General features: G+C 39.6%; 1 protein-coding gene across 1 annotated transcript in view; it reads right to left on the bottom strand.

The window, feature by feature from the left end:
* GRIN2B (glutamate ionotropic receptor NMDA type subunit 2B) overlaps positions 1–21,393 on the bottom strand; it is a 1,456,453-nt gene that overhangs the window by 692,864 nt on the left and 742,196 nt on the right. The window lies entirely within an intron of this gene.

The following is a 21,393-nucleotide window of genomic DNA, read 5'->3' as shown; positions in this document are numbered from 1 at the left end:
TGAAGCGCACACATGGCTTTTCCTCACTCCTGTGGGTAAACAGGGGAGTGCAGGTGTGACGGGAAGGTAAATATAAACAGCTTGGGGCATTTAGGTGAACCAGTCACTTTCTCAAGCATAGGATCACTATAATGCCGCGTACACATGATCGGACATTCCGACAACAAAATCCTGGATTTATTTCTGACGGATGTTTGCTCAAACTCATCTTGCATACACACGTTCGGAATTGCTGACAACACAAATATTGTCGGCAATACCGAACATCAAGAACCCTGTGACGTACGATGAGCTAAGAAAAATGAAGTTTAATAGCCAGTGCGGCTCTTCTGCTTGATTCCAAGCATGCGTGGAATTTTGTGCGTTGGAATTTTGTACACACGATCAGAATTTCCGACAACGGATTTTGTTGTCAGAAAATTTGAGAACCAGCTCTCACATTTTTGTTGTCAGAAATTCTGACAACAAATGTCCGATGGAGCCTACACGCGGTCGGAATTTCCAACAACAAGCTCACATGGAACATTTGTTGTCGGAAATTCCAACCATGTGTACGCAGCATAAGAGTTGTGTCCACCCCCACTCATTCCAAATGATCAGATCAGAGGCCATGATTTACAAATCATCTTGTATATTCTGTGTTTAGTTTTCATGAGGCTATCATTTAATATTAAATGCATCTATATAAAAGTAAATCTTTTTTTTAAATTAAAATTATAGTGTACATTTTCCCAGATTTAAACATTAACCTGAACAAATTATATACGCAGTAGAAAAGATGAAAAGCACCAATGATATGCGAGAAAGGAATATTATTTTAGCTATACTGATTCATGAAAATTATTGGATTCATACATGTTTATCTGTGAAATGCTCTATTATTTTTTAATCACACTACACTAAAAGCTTGAGGGGAAACAAATATCAGAAATGCACTTTAACTAATATTAAGCATTCCAGAAAAAGCAGATATTGATAAAGAATGCACATTTCCCCGAACAGATGGATGATAGGCTAGATATAGTTGCACATAATGTATGTTTTAGCAATAAAGGCTGAAACCCATGCAAGTTACATTGTCATGGAAACAGATCTAGTAGCCAATGAAAATGATGAACTCATCTAAGTTCCTTCTTGTTGGGATGGCCTTGAACTGGTTTATATACATTTCCAGGAGTTATTGTTTCCTATAAACACCAGTTTCCATAGAGCGGTTTTCCTGTATAAAGATCATTTAAATAATACAATATATCTATACTGTATATATGCCATAGATGGATATTTTTTAAAGGCTTTATTATTATTCATAAGTATTTTTCATTTTTTCAAAACATCCCTGTGTTTTTGCATAATGTTTGAAAAGAGACAAAGTGTGCTTTAAAACTATAAATCCACTCTGTGTGTTTCTTCCTTTTAACAATGAGAAATATTGGTGTTAGCTTATGATATCTGCAGCATGATCTTTACAGCATGCACAATAGTGTCAGCACAATGCATACAGTATGATAACCACACGGTGGCGTCTGTAGAAACAAATTGTTACACAGATCACCATAACTCTGCATCTCTCATCTTTAGGGATTAGATACAGTCTACAATAATGGGGTAGTCACAAAAATGTTCCTTAATGTACTCATCTTTACTTGAAGACATACTAAATATGTGTGAAGCCCTCAAGGATTGAAGAGTTCAGCAGTTCAAACTATTTTAAATTTAGGTGTTATAATGTACAGTATTTTATTTCAGTTAATAACTAGGCACGAAGGATAGAGATGCATTTACCATAAGGTGTAACTGATATATATACTAAGAATAACCATAGGAGTTTTATGTTTAAGACTCATCACAGTATACTGTAGTCACTTTCTTTCATACTTGTTTGTCTTTACTAAACATCTACATTTCTACCTGTGCTGAAGAGAAAGAGATGGGGTTGCATGCCAAGAAACATCACATTACCCAAATAATGATTTTTGTTTTGTGTCTACAAGGTCTGCTGATCAGTTAATGAGATGTAAAAAAAACAAGCAAATTTAATAAAGCGATGCAAACAGTAAAGATGATGTGTAAAGTACATCTACAGTTATCAGAAGTCACCAGTCACAGGTTGGTCAGCAGTAAAATGCAATCTTATTAAATAAGCCTGTTAGCATGGCTTGCTCATTTGCTATTATATATAAATATATGTGGATTTGACTTTCTAGGATACATTGACTAAATACACTAAACACCTTGATTTTAGCTGTATGCCATAATGTCCTGGACCTGCACAAAGTTTACTATGATATGAAAAGACGCGCATATTTTCCTGAACAAATTCATTCAGACTTAATTCTCTGCTTTATTTTGTCTGTTATTCTAGTTTGTATGATTGTTGTCACTTTAGAGCAGAGAAATCAATGGATCTAACTGATTTGTTACTAAGTGATGATATATTTGCTAATACTGTATAAAGTAGTCAGAACTGCAGCATGTTTTGCTGAAACAGTCCAAACTTTGCAATTGGTCATATGCTGATACCACTTACATGTGTAACCGGTGTAGAACCACTTCTACCAATTATAAAGCACTGGTGCTTCAAAACATGAACACGTTTTCACTACTATGTAGGACCGGCTGGGAACTAGGCGTGAGATTGCTTTGGACACAGAATAGTTTGATGCCACGTCTGTTTATAAAGCGTCTATATTCCCCACTCAAAAGCTCAGCCAACCTTTCATCCTGCAGGACTTAGCATACTCCTCAAAAGTCACATCAGTGAAAACGCAGAGATACTCCATTATGTACCATGTGCGAAGCAGGCATAGACACAGTGATACACATGCATTGGAAGTCCCCCAAACTATTCAAATATTGGAGTGCAATCACTAACACTGTTTCAAACAAATCTACTCCAATCCAAAAATTTGTATTTTGGGTTTAATAGATGAGGAAAATTATACTCCACAAATACACAATACTATTACTGTACTCAATTATTATGCAAACCCAATCCAACAAATGGTTGCCATCTGCTCCCCATACTTTTGATTAATGGAAAGCAGGGTGGATAATAATCATTTTTTTTTTTTTTAAATCAGATTTTATTTAAATCAGATTTTTTTTATTTTTATCAAATAAGAAAATGATTTTGGAGTAAATATTTATCTAAAGATAATTTTCTATTTAAGATACATTAATAATTTAGCTTAATCAGCATGAAATTGAGCTTAGTTATGTAGCATGAGGCTGTATATTCTGAAATATTTACATTTTTGGTAAACTCATTCAATGAATCCAAGCTCTGCAAGCTGAGACAACATGCACTGCATTGATGCATTCACACAATTTGTCAGTAACAATGAGATAAAACAAAGTTCGGGAATATTCCTTTATCCAATTGTTTTGCAAATCTATGTACACTACAAACTGTATGATTGAGTTGTTTCTGATATCACTGTTTGTCTGACAGATGTTTGGGATGATTTACCAAAGGCAAATGGATTGTTCATTTTGCATGGGAGTTTTTCCTTAGCTTAGTGAATAAGGTGAAGCTCTGATGACCTCCATCATCCAATCATGTGTATGACAAATTGATGTTTTTTTTCCCTTGCAAAGTGAACAGCTCATTTGCCTTTAGTAGATCAACCCCATAGAACATCATGTGGCTGAATACTATTCCTCTGCACAAGTACAAATAAAAAATACAATTTGCCTCCCATGATCACAGGTTCATAAGCCAACAAGGCCATACCAAGACATTCTACAAAACTTAATATAATATTGTTTGATACACAAGTCTATATGCATAATTTAGGTTATTAATTTTGATGGTAAGAGAGATTATAGCACAATTGTGGATCATAAAACAAATTGGAGGAAAAATCCACTGAGAAACAGACCCTGAAAATACACAGCAGAAAAGACAAAAGGATTCCCCTGGGATATACTACTGAAATGTTGCTAAATAGGGCTAGGATTAAGGGTCAGCATGTCTCAGCTGCTGTACACATTCATACATCACTCACACTTAAAAAGGCTGTCCATAAATGATGTCCATGATTTGTAAGTAAACACATTCCCTTTATGACCCAACCATCTACATTGTGTGCCTTCATGAATGGAGATAGGGAAATAGATTGTTATGACAAAGCAATGCTTAGGCAACAGTTTTTGTCATGTCAAATGACTATGATCACCAGCTTTGCGTTTGGTTTCTGTCCCTTTTAGTGTGATTGAAGCTTTTGGTAACGTTCCAGTCATAGCAAGTATAAACGCAAATGACTATGCATATTTCAGTGCATGTTTGGGCAATGTGCATCCACGTCTGCAAGATAATTTGTTCAAGTGTTAGGTAAATTAAACCAGCAGAAATGAATTAATAAATATCTGAGTGTTAGTTTACCGTTCCCAAAAAAATTGTCTATACAGGTAAGGAGCACCTGCAGATTAAAAAAAAAAAAAAAACTGTGCAGCTTTGAGTCCTTTGACTAAAGTTAAATAATGCCCTAGGTCATTTACATATCCCTTAAAGCCTGGTAAAAAAACTACCAGAGATGGCATCATCTTGTCCTGCCCTGTTGTTAGGACATTGCTAAGCCACTCCCAGCTGTTACTGCTCAACCACCTATCACAGGAACAAGCTCTCAAACACTATGTGTTGTTTACTATCTTCTTCACTGTAGCATTGCTGAGCTCAAAGCTACTGCAACAGGGGAAGGAAAGAACATGTAAGAGGGTTTGAATCAGAGGAAGAGCTTGCTCCTGTGTTTCTGAGGGTTAGTAGTAACAGTTGGTGTCATAGCAATGCCCTAGCAACAAGACAGGATGGGGGTATACCATCTCTGGGAGTCAAAGATGCACTGTTTGTTTTTTTATCTACAGATGTCACTTATCTGCCTGCACAGGCAGCTTTTTTTTTTTTTTTTTCAAAGGTGAGCTAACCCTTTAGGACTAAGTCCCTGGAAAAAAATCTGACCCCACAAAGCTTGATCGTTCCCATGCAATAGCCACAACCATTAAAACAGTAGTGGTCAACTTCATTGATAAAGGAAACCTCTTATGTTAGTCCCTGACATCACCAAAGGGGTGCACCTAATATTCAGTAAATGTAACTCTATGGTAATTGTCAGCACCTGCTGGAATGCTGTGTAAAATGGTCACAGACTATAGACATTCTACAGGAGGTGGTGAGAGATTGAGAACATGCTATAGGAGTTGTTTAAATCTGTAAACCTGCCACTTGAGACAGCCATAGACTGTAGACACTTTACATGAGATGACTAAAGATCACTATTACAATCCCTTTACAGATCAATATTTCCCCATTTGTGCTTCCTATATCCCACTTAAAAATGAGTTGTGCCACATTTAATATTTCTCTCAGAACAACTATTATAAAAGATCAGAACTAGAAAAAAAAAAGTACACAAAAAGAAGTTTAACCACTTAGCGCAAATCACAGTCATTGTACGTCAGTACTTTGACGCTAAATAACGTTGTTATGGCAGCAGCTAGCTGCCATAACATCGGTATTTTCTAAAACGGCGGGCAGTCAGCTTCATGATAAAAGTGGTCTCTGAGGTCTTTTTGACCCCTGATCTCACATTTAAAAGGTCCTGTCATGCTTTTTTTCTATTACAAGGAATGTTTACATTCCTTGTAATAGGAATAAAAGTGACCCAAATTTTTTTTTTTTTTTGTGGGCAGAAGCGAATACATAAGTCATGCCCACATATGAAAACGGTGTTCAAATCACACATGTGAAGTATCGCCGCAATCGTTAGAGTGAGAGCAATAATTCTAGCACTAGACTTCCTCTGTAACTCAAAACTGGTAACCTATAGAAATTTTTAAACGTCACCTATGGAGATTTTTAAGGGTCAAGGTTTGTTGCTATTCCACGAGCGTGCACAATTTTGAAGCATGATAAGCTGGGTATCAATTTACTTGGCGTAACGTTATCTTTCACAATATAAAAAAAAAAAAACTTGGCTAACTTTACTGTTGTCTTATTTTTTAAGTAAATCAACATGTTCAATATCAATTTTTTGACACCAATACTATATTTATGTACCAGCATTTTATGTATGTTTCATTGTTTATAACCAATAATATTCCTATATATTCACCAAGCAATTCTGTTGCTACCTTGTGCTTCACATAAAGTCCCGCCCCTCTTGCTCTCCTCTTCTCCAATTAAATGGGATGGAAACGCGTGACCTTACCAGGCCATGGTTTCATTCAAAGTCCCAAGGGATGGAATTACATGACTTTACCAAGACATGGCTTCGCTAAAGTCCCTAATAAACCCTTACTTCATCATTATATTAATGGGATGAAAGCACTCGGTTATGCTCCATAGGTTTACTAGTACATTCTTGCAATCTATTGACCTTTAGTTTAGCCTCCCCTGTCCTCCAAATCATTGTACTTGGATTACTCTTTTAACCTTTTTTACCCAGATCCAAACTTTTTTGTTATCTATCCAAGTCCCTTTGTGGACATGCAATTCTGGTCCGTTGACATCATTGTTGTATGGTATGATCGGACTGCCCTGCCACCTGGTTTTGCCCTCTCTCCCGGGAGCTGTGACACGCTCTGCGGGCCTCCCCCGCCCCCCGACCTCATCTGATGCCTGGGGTGGGCGGATGCGCCGCATCGTGTGTTGACGTCACGGTTCCCACGCTGGACGTGCAATGCCAATCTGACGCTGTCACGCTCATGCGCGTGGTTTCCACACTCGCGGGCAATATGGGAGTTTTCATGGTGCCGTTTGGCCGGAGACACAGTTGTCCGGCTGACGGCGCCCTTCCTCCCTTTTTTGCCACGCGTTGTGACGTTGGTGGGTGGTCCTTGGTGATGCACATATGGATGTTTCCCCGGGTAGTGTCTGGCATTCGAGCCTCTCCACACACCGGACTACACGTAGCTGGGGCTCTCCCTCTTCCCCCACACATTCTAATCAACACAGGTAATCGTGCATACTTTACCTCCTCACGTGCCCAACACATTCACCTCCCCATGGTTATCAGCGGGCAACCATTCTTTCCCTCCCACCTCTCTTCATGCACAGCTATCACTCACATTGTTACCTTTTCACTCCATTTTGGTTTGCTCTCACTGCCCCATTTGTCTTTTCCCTCACTAGCACGGGCCCCTTGCCCACCTTTCCTTTCCATCCACTTTCCCCATTGACTCCTTTGGCTCACCACACCTTTTCACTCCCTTCACAGGAGTGCCTCGTTTTCTCCATGTCTGCCCTGGTTCCAGCCTGTATGGGTTGTCCTTCCTGAGCTGTTCACCTCAGCTCCCGGTCGCGGGTGTCCCTGGGTGGTTGTGGCACCCGGCCACCCTACCACCAATTTATGTATCTGAGTAAGTTAACATGTACTTTGTGTGGGGTTTATCTACCCTTACCCTGTCCATGTTTTTCATTATCTTAATTTGTTTATTCGTATATACAGTAACTATTTCATTTTAGAATCATGACGTGCTTTGCTCCTGATGAGTGGTTCAAAAAACACGAAACGCGTAGAGCTACCAATTGCAGTGTTCCTACCAATATTTATTTGAATTGCAAGCTACTACTGTACCACTTCTATTCACTGGCCTAGGGAGGCAACAGGTTCTGCAGGCCCTATCATGTTAATAATTTTACCTAATTATGTTCAATATCAATTTTTTGACACCAATACTATATTTATGTACCAGCATTTTATGTATCATTGTTTATAACCAATAAAATTCCTATATATTCACCAAGCAATTCTGTTGCTACCTTGTGCTTCACATAAAGTCCCGCCCCTCTTGCTCTCCTCTTCTCCAGTTATTTTTTAAGTATAAAAAGTGTATTTTTTTAATAATTACTTTTTTAGTAATTGCGCTTGTAAAACCTCTGCGCAAATAAGGTGTGACATAAAGTATTGCAACGGCAGTCATTTTATTCTCTAGGGTGTCTAAAAAAATATATATATAATGTTTGGTGTTTTTTAAGTAATTTTCTATAAACAAAAAAACAGACTTTAACTTGTAAACAAGTGTCAAAAAGAGGCTCGATACTTAAGTGGTTAACCACCTACGGACCACCCGCCGCAGTTTTACATTGCTATTTTGAAGAGGAATATCGTTACTATGGCAGCAGCTAGCTGCTATAACCCCGGTATCCTTTCCTTCAGCGGGCAGTCCGCTTTCAGATTAAAGTGGTCTCTGCTGCGGATTCGCCGCAAGATCACTTTTATCGCCCCCCCCCGCCACGCTCCGGTGCCCTCTGCCGCTTGCCAGAGCCGTCGGTAGCAGTGAAGGCTATCAGATCCTTCTCCTGGCTTGGTATGGAGACGAGTGAGGGGAAGATGGCCCCCACCTGTCTCCTTATCATTGCAAGGCGGAAGCAACGTCAAAACGTCACTTCCGCCCATAGCTCTTAAAGGGACATTTTTTTATTGTATTTTAGTGTAAATATGAGATCTGAGGTCTTTTTGACCCCAGATCTCATATTTAAAAATAAAAGTCACACAATTTTTTTTTTAAAGAACAGTGTAAAAATAAAAGATAAAATAAATAAGAAAAAAAAAATTTTAAAAACGCATACATGAGTAGCTCCCGCATATGAAAACGGTGTTCAAACTACATGTGAGGTATCTCCGCGATCGGTAGAGTGAGAGCAATAATTCTAGCCCTAGACCTCCTCTGTAACTCAAAACATGCAACCTATAGAATTTCTTAAACGTCGCCCATGGAGATTTTTAAGGGTAAAAGTTTGTCGCCATTCCACGAGCAGGTGCAATTTTGAAGCGTGACATGTTGGGTATCAATTTACTTGGCGTAACATTATCTTTCACAATATAAAAAAGAATTTGGCTAACTTTACGGTTGTCTTATTTTTTAATTCAAAAAAGTGTATTTTTTCCCAAAAATGTGCGCTTGTAAGGCCGCTGCGCAAATACAGTGTGACAGAAAGTATTACAACGACTGCCATTTTATTTTCTAAGGTGTTAGAAAAAAATGTATAATGTTTGGGGGTTCTAAGTAATTTTCTAGCAAAAAAAAATGTTTTTAACTTGTAAACAGCAAATCTCAGAAAGAGGCTTGGTCCTTAAGTGGTTAAACACTAGTGGGTTATGAACCACTCGCCGACCGCCCATCACAGTAAAATGCAGGCAGGTATAAGCACAATCACGTGCTTGTACGTTGTTGGCACTGGGTTCAGGGTGCACTCATGGGCCCTCCTCCTGGCTAACTCCTGCTGTGATCGGAAACAACAGGATTTTGTCAACAGGTTTCAGCCAATGATTCATGAGACCTGCTGATTGCCTGTGTCCAGTCACATGGAAGAGGGAGAAGGAACAAACTGATATTTAGTAAAAAGCAGCACATATTACACACATTAACACTTATTAGGCACACACTTAATCCCTTGATTATCCCAAGATGTTAACCCCTTTCCAGCCAGTATCATTAGTACAGTGAATAGTATTATCACTGATCACTGTGTTAGTGTCACTGGTGATGTCAGTGTCAGTTAGACAGTTAGTGTACCTCCCAGCCAACATCAGCTAGTGTCAGATTGCCGCACTACCACAATCCCACTATAAGTCACTGATCATTGCAATTACTAGTATAAAAAATAAAGAATTCTGGTATATACCATAGTTTGTAGATGCTATAACTTTCACACAAATATACACTTATTGGGATTTTTGTTTACCAAAGACATGCAGAATACATTTTGGCCTAAATGTATGAAGATTTTTTTTTTTATTATTGGATATGTTTTATTGCAGAAAACCTTTTTTTATTTTTTGCCTTTTTTTTAAATTTATGTAAAAAAAAATAAAAACAGTGCTGATCCAATACCAGTAAAAGAAAGCTGTATTTGTGTGAAAAGAAATTAAATTTAGGTACAGCGTTGCATGACCGTACAATTACAATAAGTAGCGCAGTGCTAAATAGCATGAAAGGACCTGGTTATGAAGGGGGTAAAACCTTCCGGTGGTCAAGTGGTCAAACAATATAATGAAATTAGCACAGCTATGCTTTATATTCAACAAAAATCAAACATCCATTAACGTGATCAGTGTATAGAGACTTGGATGTGCATCAGATTTCTGTACTTACCAAACATTTCAAGAAATGTTTTCAAAGGTGTTAACTATTTTTGAATTGCGTTTTTTTGTTAACATGTGGACCAGAGTACAAGTCTGGTGTGTTTCCTTGCCTGTGCACCCCCATACTACAGAAACGTGCACTTTACCTTCTGTTAATCCATGTAATAAATGTGATAACAGAATAGTAATCTTTATAGAAAAGTTGTGCTCAGTGCTGTAGCAGTGATCTATTCCAGCCAGTATGACATCTATAACAAAGTACACAGCGGACCAAAGAAGATTGCAGCACAATCAGGAACTGTGGAACTTCTATATGTCACTAACTGATTGTAAGCCTCTGAAAGAACCAATTTATATACAGTACAACATTTTCACTTGATCTAATATCGCAGTTCAGGGTGCTGCCGGCTATTTGTGGTGATATTTTGTGATATTTGTAATCACATTATCTTTGCAAATAAAGCACTGATGCAATACTTGAGGCAAACCATGAAAATGAATTCATTTATTTTTCAGCAAAGTGATGCTTGCTGTAATTGCGATTATGACACTTCAAGTCATAGACTTGGAATCTTGAAACTCTAAGTGCAGAGAACAAAAAAGACAAATACATAATGACAAGGGCAAAATCAAAGTCATGGAAGGGATCAAAACCAGAGCTTCCTATTCGACAGGTGAGGGTCAGTGGCAGTGCCTTGTGATCTATCAGAAACAATTATACACTTCTAAAGGAAACGTCCAAAAAACAAACACTGACCTGGCATGAAATCACAACAGGAAGTTTGTAACTTTAAAAGCACATTCATCAGTACTAAGTTATGAATGACAGAAAGCAAAATAAATATGCAAAGTACATTATGTAAAACACAAATTAAGGTATGAGATTATGGAGATAGACAAAAATAATAAACAGATGACTTGGCAAATGATATATTTAGGACTATGAGTTAAGAAGTAATGCAATGCCAAGGGGGACCATAGATGGGAAGGTGGACAGCTCCAGTTCTTGCACATGGTGGCATTGATTTGGTCTGTATAATATGACTTGTCTGCTGAGCAGAAGTTCCACACAGTCAGTCTTGCCTTTGTTTTCCTCCTTCTCACTTGAAAGTGATTATCTCCATTGCCCTGAGATTTACTAATAACATAGAACATCTCTTTGAGGGATAATTAGATCTTCCTACATAGAATGTCCATTGCCCCCAAGGTAGCCCAAATCAATACTATGCAAGCTTAATCATCATTCTTGACCAGGAACACTGAGTACACATTTAGGCACACTTAGGCTTTAGGCACAAGACAACACAGGAGCAGACCAGATATATGATGCCAGCTGTGACAAACTAAACAGAGCAAGATATATTCCAATAACATTGAAAACTAGTGACAGTATTAGTTAAAACAATAAAAATGTAAAGATAACCAGTGCTGAGAAAATTTGGGGCTTGCCATTGCAGACCTCACCATCTGAAAATGCTAGTTGCCTGGCCGTTGTGCTGATTTAATGGTATCAGTAACTTCTGAATCACAGACCAGGAACAAGTAACAAGTATGCAAATAAAAAGGCCAATGGATGTAAAGATGTTTTGGATCAGTGACTTAAAGTGGTTGAAAATCTGCAGTCCTCTCTTCTCCACATCCATTCAAAGTCCAGAATTTTTAGAACTTGTCTGAGAGTTCAGGAAAAAAAGGGAGTGGACAGCTGATATGGCACACTGCAGAGCTCAGTGAGGAGGGTTCTGAAAGCTGATTGGAGGGAAGGAACCCCCCCTCCCGTCACACAGCTCACAGGAACAGAGCTGAGGCTGTCAATTAGCTGGGGCTCCCTCCCCTGTCACCCTTTTTCTCTTGGTGTCAGGAACATTTGTCAGAAGTGATTCATGCTGATAGCAAAGGAATGAAGCAGCAGACATAAATGGCACTTAGTGCTCTTAATTGAGACAAGTACAAAATATAGAGGGCTATTCTTTGTCCATATGTCTTGTCTAAGGTTTTCAGACACTTTAAGCTGGCCTAGATGCCTTTTTTTTCTGTTTGTTTTTTCCATCACCCAGCGGGCTGAAAGAAAACAAAAACAATCAGATTCCTCCATCCACGCAAGCCAGGTGGATGGAGGTATTCTCCCCACTAGGGCACTGTGTTCTGACATTGCATTCTATTAACTTGTGTCAAACAGGGATGGCAGAAACAAAGCAGCTGAAATTCAATCCATTTATGGCCAGCTTAACAATGTACTAAAGTCAGAAGATCAAGTTTGACTGGCAGACAAAACATAGTATAAGGAGTTCAGCAATGGCAGCCTCCATTTTTCTCCCAATATCCACTTTCCTTTAAGACACTGGGAACTGTTAACAAGGACAGACAGGCATCCTGAGGTAGACTGTGTCACACATAGACAACTCTATATTTCTCCTCTTAATAAACGATGACTACAAATACCTCAGTAGACTGCTACTGCTACCAGACAGGTTAAAGAAGTAGGGAAAGACAGGTAAAAGGATAGACATCTAAGATAGACATCCAGAACACTTCCTGTGATAACACACAAGTCATAAATGTACAGAGATCTCAGATGTAAACCAGCCAAGAGCTCAAGCTGGCTACACATGTATGCTGTAAGTAGGGTGTCACAGAAAGATCATCACCTTTGCCAAAGGGATGTAGACATTCAGACTGGGCTTGAATCAGAAACGGGCTGGCGACTCAGATACACTTGAATAAAAGTCCTTTATTGGGTTATATGGATACACGGGTACAGGCTACGCTGACGCGTTTCGGCTAAGAAGCCTTCATCAAAGCATACATGTTTGATTTAAAAACTGATATTTATAATAGGGTGCATCCTAATCAGAGGGTGGGTGCATCCTAATCAGAGCAATCAAAACAATTAAAGACACATGGAGAAAAGAAAGAAGCACAGCAGGCATATGAGAAACATATCATGAACAAATAAAGCATATTCAAAATGGTGCGATAAATGTATCAAACAAAGCGACTATGTTGAAAAATGCGATTATGTTAAAAAAAGATTTATATCCATCCTATCGTTCAAACCATACGGTTTTCTAGTATTGAGAGTATGTATCCACCATACTTCACGCTTGAGCAAAATACGATGAGTGTCACCTCCTCTTGTGGGTTTTTTAAGCTGTTCAGCACCAAAAAAGGAAAAAGTGTCAAGATTACCATGATGGAAATCCCGGAAATGTTTTGACACATTTGAGATATTTTTAGCATTAGTATTTGTAGTGTCATTCACATGTTCCGAGATTCTAACTCTCAACGGGCGTATAGTGCACCCAACGTATTGTAGACTGCAGGCACTACACTGAATAACATATACCACCGATTTAGAGTTGCAGTTTATATACTGTTTGATGGTATAAGTTTTCTTGGTAGAAAAAGAAAAAACTGAGGTGCTTTTTTTATGTTTATGACACTGCCTACAGGTGTTATGGCCACACATGTAGGAACCTACAGTGGAAAGCCAGGTCTGCGATTTGTTTGACTTCTGGGAGCAAAACAAGCTGGGTGACAACATACTTCCCAGACTGGGGGCCCTTCTGGAAAATTGACAATCACCCTGGATAACAGAGTACAGATCCTTATCAGCGTACAAGATGGGGAGATGCGCTTTAAGAATCGCAATGATTTTGTTGTATTCTAAGGAGAAAGTAGTGACAAAATAAACTTTATTTCTATTGTAATCCCCACACTGTTTGTGTTTATTTGTGCCACTATTCTGAATCATCTCCAACCGAACTCTATGAAATGCTATATTTTGACTTCTAGCTATTGATCGTGTACTATAGCCCCTTTCTTTCAGTCATTTTTTAATTGCTGTGCATTCTTGCAAGAAATCCTTATCTGTAGAGCAGTTTCTCCTGGCCCTGATGAATTCACCAGTAGGCAAAGACTTGATGGTGTGACTGGGGTGACAGCTATTGGCCAATAAAAGGGAATTTCCTGCACAGGGCTTTCTAAAAGTTCTGGAGGTCACTGTGTTGCTATCTGGGTGCCCCATCAAGGTAAAATCCAAATAGTCTATTTGGGTCGGGTGGTGCACACAGGTGAACTCCAGGTTTAGGGAGTTGGTATTAATATATTTCATAAAGTCACCTATGTCACCACTCGATCCATGCCATACCACAATCAGATCATCAATGAAACGACCATACCAAGTGATGTTGGTTTTGAATGGGTTACCATGGGCAAATTAAGTGGATTCTTCCCACCAGCCCATGTAAAGATTCGCCAAAGAGGGGGAAAATGTAGCCCCCATGGACGCACCTTGACTCTGAATGTAGTATCGTTCATCAAACATGAAGAAATTGTGTGTCAGGAGAAACTCTACTGCTCTACAAATAAACTTACGTACATTAGGACTGTAACTACTGTAGCATGAAAGATGATGTTTGATGGCTAACAGTGCTAGAGAGTGAGGAATGCAGGAATACAGAGATCTAACATCTATGGTGATCCAAATGCATTCTGTGGACCAAAAAATTTCCTGCGTGTGGGCTAACAAATGTCCAGTGTCCTTTATGAACCCAGGTAGACGGACAACAAGCGGTTGAAGAAATTGATCAACCCATTCTCCTAATCTCTCCAATAGTGATCCTATGCCGGCAACTATGGGGCGACCTTTCACTGGATTGTCTTGTTTGTGCACTTTGGGGAGATGGTGAAAAACCGGAGTAATGGGATGTGTCACCATGAGATAATCTACAGTTTTTTGATCTAAAACACCCATCTCCTTGCCTTCATCCAATAAGTGTAACAATTTCTGTTGTATAGTTACTGTGGGATCAGAACTGAGGGGGCGATATGTGATGCGATCTTCCAGCTGCCTGAGTGTTTCCTGTTTGTAACTAGCAGTATCTAGGATCACTACAGTACCCCCCTTATCTGCCTGGTGAATCACTATGTCAGATCTCATTTTCAAGGCTTTTAAGACTGTGGTTTCTTGCTTGGTCAAATTAATTTTATTTCTATTATTGTCCTGTTGACACAATTCCTGCAATTTAACCAATTCTGATTCCACAATATTCTGAAACGAATCCACAATGTCATTCCTGTTTTGAACAGGGTAAAAATATTTATCCCCCATGTTGATGTTGGATTCCTTTATACCAAAAGATCCCCCCTCTGATTTTGCTTGCAGACTCTCCAATGCAGACCTTGCTACTAAATAATCAAATCTGAAGGAGGTGGTCTCATTTTGAACATTGTGACACACTGTGGATTCGCTATCAGAAGGTATATCCTTAAAATGTTTCCTAAGCATTAGAGTTCTTAAAAAAAAGGATTGATATCCAGTATGGTGGAGAAAAGACAAAAATGTGTACTAGGGACAAAAGACAAGCCTTTGGACAAAACAGAAAGTTCATGCTTGGTTAATTCAATAGAGAAAAATTTGGGAAAAAAACTGCGCTATAAAGTATTTGGATGTGAAAAATAACAGTGAAAAAAGCAGCAATTCTAACAATAAACATCAATTGTAAAGGCAAATAATAAAGAAAAAGAGAATCGCGCTGAATAAGTGTGCAATATTGCATACGTAAAGCAATGAAAAAATGAATACAATATATGTGAAAAGTAGATAAATACTCGTGACAACTACATATAATCCAAGATGTGTCACATCAACTAAAAATAAAAATGTGACTAAAGATCACCCATAGATCATTAAACAAAAAAGTCCAAGTGATTAATAATAATTCATCTGTGAGAACCAGAGAAGATCCACCACCAGGAATAGAAGGGGTCACTCCTTACCGGATGGCCAGGATCACCCACTACAGAGGATCATAGCTAGCAGGTACACTTTAAAACTGGCTGTGGGAACTCGTGTCAGCATCCGCTAGGGGTCATCACACCATCAATATCAACAGCAAGCTCGTGGCAGAGATGCACCATAAAACGAAAGATGGAACTCACATAGCGTAAAACCATAAAAATTATTTTATTTGATATACATAAAATGGACACTTACAATAATCCAGGGAATAGATAGCCTTAAGTCCGGTTCGTGGCCAGATGAACTCGGACAAACCCGTCCTACTGGAGTAAAGCACAGCTTGGAGGTGACATCAGCGCGTCGTCTAGCTCCGCCCTACGCATTTCGTGACATCATCACGTCGTCCTCCTCCTGTGGGATGGTAATGAGGCTGAGCTTGTATGCTTCATGGCTTTCCTTAATGAGAATGACAGGGGCATCAAGCTGAGTTTTGAAACCAGTGAGGTGGAGATTAATTTTCTTGATCTTAAAATTAAGGTCCAGGATAACAAATTGGTGACCTCCACTTACTTTAAGGCAACTAATAAAAACTCATTCATTCCCCTTGACAGCTGTCACTATGAACCCTGGCTGAGAGCGGTTCCTTTAGGACAATATACATGCCTTCGGCGTAACTGCACCGAAATTGAGACTTTTGATAATCAGGCAGCTATTTTATCTGAGAGGTTCATGGAGAAAGGATATGACCAAGATGTACTGTCGAGATCACTCGAGACAGTAAGAGGTAGAGACAGATCATAGTTGTTGGGAACAAGCCAGCGTCAGGCTGTTAATGGTAATTTTAACTTACCATTCATTACCACATTCTCTACTCAGCACCGCCAGATTAAGGACCTAGTCAAAAAACATTGGCATATTTTGACCACTGACCCAGTTCTTAATACGGTTTTACCTAAGAATCCCCGTATCGTGTTCAGAGGAGCATCTACTCTGGGCAATACAATTGCTCCCACAGTGCCACTATTCTGAATCATCTCCAACCGATCTGTATGAAATGCTATATTTTGACTTCTAGCTATTGATCGTGTAGTATAGCACCTCAGTTTTTTCTTTTTCTACCAAGAAAACTTATACCATCAAACAGTATATAAACTGCAACTCTAAATCGGTGGTATATGTTATTCAGTGTAGTGCCTGCAGTCTACAATACGTTGGGTGCACTATACGCCCGTTGAGAGTTAGAATCTCAGAACATGTGAATGACACTACAAATACGAATGCTAAAAATATCTCAAATGTGTCAAAACATTTCCGGGATTTCCATCATGGTAATCTTGACACTTTTTCCTTTTTTGGTGCTGAACAGCTTAAAAAACCCACAAGAGGAGGTGACACTCATCGTATTTTGCTCAAGCGTGAAGTATGGTGGATACATACCCTCAATACTAGAAAACCATATGGTTTGAACGATAGGATGGATATAAATCTTTTTTTAACATAATCGCATTTTTCAACATAGTCGCTTTGTTTGATACATTTATCGCACCATTTTGAATATGCTTTATTTGTTCATGATATGTTTCTCATATGCCTGCTGTGCTTCTTTCTTTTCTCCATGTGTCTTTAATTGTTTTGATTGCTCTGATTAGGATGCACCCGCCCTATTTGGAGTGCTTACTCTGTTATGAATATCAGTTTTTAAATCAAACATGTATGCTTTGATGAAGGCTTCTTAGCCGAAACGCGTCAGCCTGTACCCGTGTACCCATGTAACCCAACAAAGGACTTTTATTCAAGAGCATCCGAGTTGCCAGCCCTTTTCTGATTCAAGTATTGCATTTTGGGGCCTGAACGTCCTGGCTAGAGCACCGGATCACAGTTCATAGAACATCACACTGGCAGTGGAGCTGGAGTATCATTTTGCTTCTCTATTCAGACTGGGCTCCCATGAATGTACAGACCTCATCATACAGAAATACATTCCAGTTCCAGCCTTTGTACCTCAAGATCCATTAGCCCAAGTCTTCTGAGGCCTTCAAATACTGAAAGATATCTAGATTATGTATTGACTATGGGCACCTTTATAGGTGGTTTGAATAGTTCAGAAAACCAGCTTTGTAAGCTATTTTCCACATGCATCTGTTTATACGTAGGGACCTTGTCAAATGTAGTAAACACATTCTGCCAGTTCCCATGCCCTGCTCAGTGCAAAGACCTATTTTAACAAGGCCATGCTGGTATTTCTGGAAAACTTTTTTTTTCTGTTTTTATTTATTTCTGATAGATTGAATACAACCACTTTGACTGAAACTAGCACCTGTCTTATATCTAGTCATGACAAAGCTTTGTTTTTTATTTATTTTATTTTTTTCAGGTACTTATGTAGCGCCGTCAATTTACACAGCGCTTTACATATACATTATACATCCACATCAGTCCCTACACCCTCAAGGAGCTTACAATCTAAGGTCCCTAACTCACATTCATACATACTAGGGCCAATTTAGACAGGATACAATTAACTTACCAGCATGTCTTTGGAGTGTGGGAGGAAACCGGAGTACCCGGAGGAAACCCACGCAGACACAGGGAGAACATGCAAACTCCAGGCAGGTAGTGTCATGGTCGGGATTCGAACCAGCGACCCTTCTTACTGCTAGGCGAGAGTGCTACCCACTACACCACTGTGCCGCCCTATTTGTTTTCATGTTAAATGAGTCACTGACCTTAACAAGTACTGAGATAAAGCCCAGCTGAACATTCAGTTTAGGTTAGCTATAAATGCTATCCAGGTAGAGAGGATTTACGATTGGGCACAGTAGGCATGTGCCCATAGGCAGCATGGGTAAAAAGGTGGCTTTATCCTATATAATTATTGGCCATTTTTTATATCAATAATCATCTCACATGAGGTTATTTACACACGGTCAGAACATTTAGAGTGCTTCAGAGAAGAACCTTTGGGGACCTTTTTGGAGCTAGAACTATAGCTCTGCAATCCACAAAGCTTGTGCGTTCTACTGACTGGAAAATTCTAGGTTAGACTTAACAGGGGGCATGTCAGACTTCTGTAGAGAGATCACTGCTTCTACATAAAGACCAAGGGACCAAAAATGCAACATGCTTTTCTACTTAAACTGATATTAAAATCTTGTGTTTTTTTTTGTTTTAAAATAACAAACCTGTTATACTTAGCTGCTCTGTGTAGTGGTTTTGCAGAGAGCAGCACCGATCCTCTTATTCTCAGGTCCCTATTCGACACTCCGGGCCCCTCCCTCCTGTTGAGTGCCCCCAAAGCAAGCAGCTTGCAATGGGGGCACCTGAGCCAAACTACAGCTCTGTGTATCCATTCAGACACAGGGACACGGCCCTCCCCCCCTCTCTCTCCTCATTGGCTCACTGACTTTGACTGACAGCAGCGGGAGCCAATGGGAGAGGCCCAGACAGCCGAGTCTCTCGTGCAACAATGCTAGATTGGAGGGAGCCCAGGTAAGTATTAGGGGGGCTGCTGTACACAGAAGGCTTTTTATCTTAATGCATAGAATGCATTAAGATAAAAAAAAAACTTCTGCCTTTACAAGCACTTTAGGATGGGGCTGCTATTCAAAGAAAATAAACAGTCTTACTTTGCAGACCTTTTGTATTTAGCTGGTTAAAATAAAAGTTCAGTTGGGCTTTAAGAAATTCCAGTGTATTAGTGACTTTCATTTGCTGCATGCTTAAGACCCACGTATAGCTTTATCGTTTATATCTTTAAACATTTTATGTGCCATTGATTTTTACATGTATGCCACAATGCACTGCAGCACACCATGAAACCCTGAATTACAAATGTATTCACATGTCTGATGTTTGTGATGTTTTGGTGCATTGACAGCCCATTTATTTCAACAGGCTGCCTCAATGTAACACATTTACATGCACATGTGTTAACACACTGCAAAAATTTAAATGGGCCCTTGTTGCTGATCTGTGAATCAGAATTACTAAAACCAGACACAGATAGACAACTAGCATGTGAAGAAGAAGGTCACCAATGGCATGCAAGAACTATCTCTCATTAAGGGCACATTTAACCTGGAACTGCCCAAAAAAGGCTATGAACCAATGTATACTCATCTTCTACTCAGATTTGTAAGTCCCCCGCCACACACTTATATTGTACTCGGAGTCAACCTGTGATAGTGAAGGAAAAAATAAAGAGACAACAAAGAACACTGATCTGAGGTGTGCCGGGGCCACGTGGTCAGTATGCCTAAAAGGGGGCATACCCAAGTATGAAATGAAATGAAAAGCATGGAATGAAAAGTAAAAGAAAAAAGGGAATGGGTGGGTGGGATACGAGAGCCTACAACCACAAAGTAAGGAGGCAGAGGCGGGCCGGCTTTATGTAGCCTGACTCCGCCTACAAAAACAGGCTGACCTGCGGTCAGCCTTATACTTGTACTCGGAGTCAACCTGTGATAGTGAAGAAAAAACAAAGCGATAACAAAGAACATTGACCTGAGGTGTGCCGGGGCCATGTGGTCAGTATGCCTAAAAGGGGTAAAAATAACACAGTAGGATGAAAGCTTAACAAAAGTTTATTACACACTAAATCACATTCAATCAGCCAAATTGACAAATGCTTGAGACATCTCCAAAAATGGATCTGGAATATACCTTGAAAAACAAGCTGACCTCCACCTGCCTAATTTCTTAATAATATGAGCAGGGACCCCTTGACGCGAAGCCGCAGAAGCCGCTCCTATCCTGAATGAATGACCAGAGTACGTCTTAGGGTCCAGACCCAGATTAGCCAAAAGGATGCGACAATGTAGAGTGAATTGAGCTGCGGAGGTGTCCCTGGGTTTATCAGCCGTAGCACCGACTAGCTGGTCTAAAACTGAAACCGGGCACCATGCCTTCCCGGTCTCAAAAAACCTGATGTCCATACTACCTCCTGTTTGCTGTGTCTTGCACGCATGTACAAACATAAATAGCCTGGGTGCCTGACCAACTGATTGGCCAGAAGTATGCGAGACCCTGTACCAGAATGCGTAAATTCCCGTGGCCTCAGAAAACCGTAGAAGGCCAGATAAATCGCTGCCTTAAGCACCAAGCTGGGTAACCACCCAAAAGGAGATCTAGTGAGAATATCGGACATGTCCCGAAAAATGTGACCAGTTATGGGAAGTCTACTGAGCATGGCAGGAGGGCTACACTTCTGTATTCTTTTAAGAATGGCCTGATCAGGTGAGTGGAAAAAATAGAGGGCCTATTGGGGTCTTCTAAAAACATGAAATGTTGAATGCCAGCCAGATACGTCCTGATGGTACTATGGGCCAGTTTGAGTTGAGAGTGGCAAAAAGTGGTAAAAGCAAGTAGGTACTGGATGTTACAACTGTCAAGGTTAGGAAATCTTGCCTGGAAGGCCTGGAAGACCCTCTAAGCTGTGGCATACTCCTTTCTGGTATTCAAAGATAAAGAATTATTGATTAGGAGAAAATTGTCTAAATAATGAATCACCTTGTGACAATTCTCCCTGTATGTGAGGATCCAGCTAAGAGTCTGAGCAAAAGAGTTGAA

This window comes from Aquarana catesbeiana, linkage group LG07, assembly GCF_042186555.1.
Source record: "Aquarana catesbeiana isolate 2022-GZ linkage group LG07, ASM4218655v1, whole genome shotgun sequence".
Lineage (NCBI taxonomy): Eukaryota > Metazoa > Chordata > Amphibia > Anura > Ranidae > Aquarana > Aquarana catesbeiana.
The sequence above is the reverse complement of the archived record's forward strand: the minus strand, read 5'-3'. Positions and strand labels throughout refer to the sequence as shown.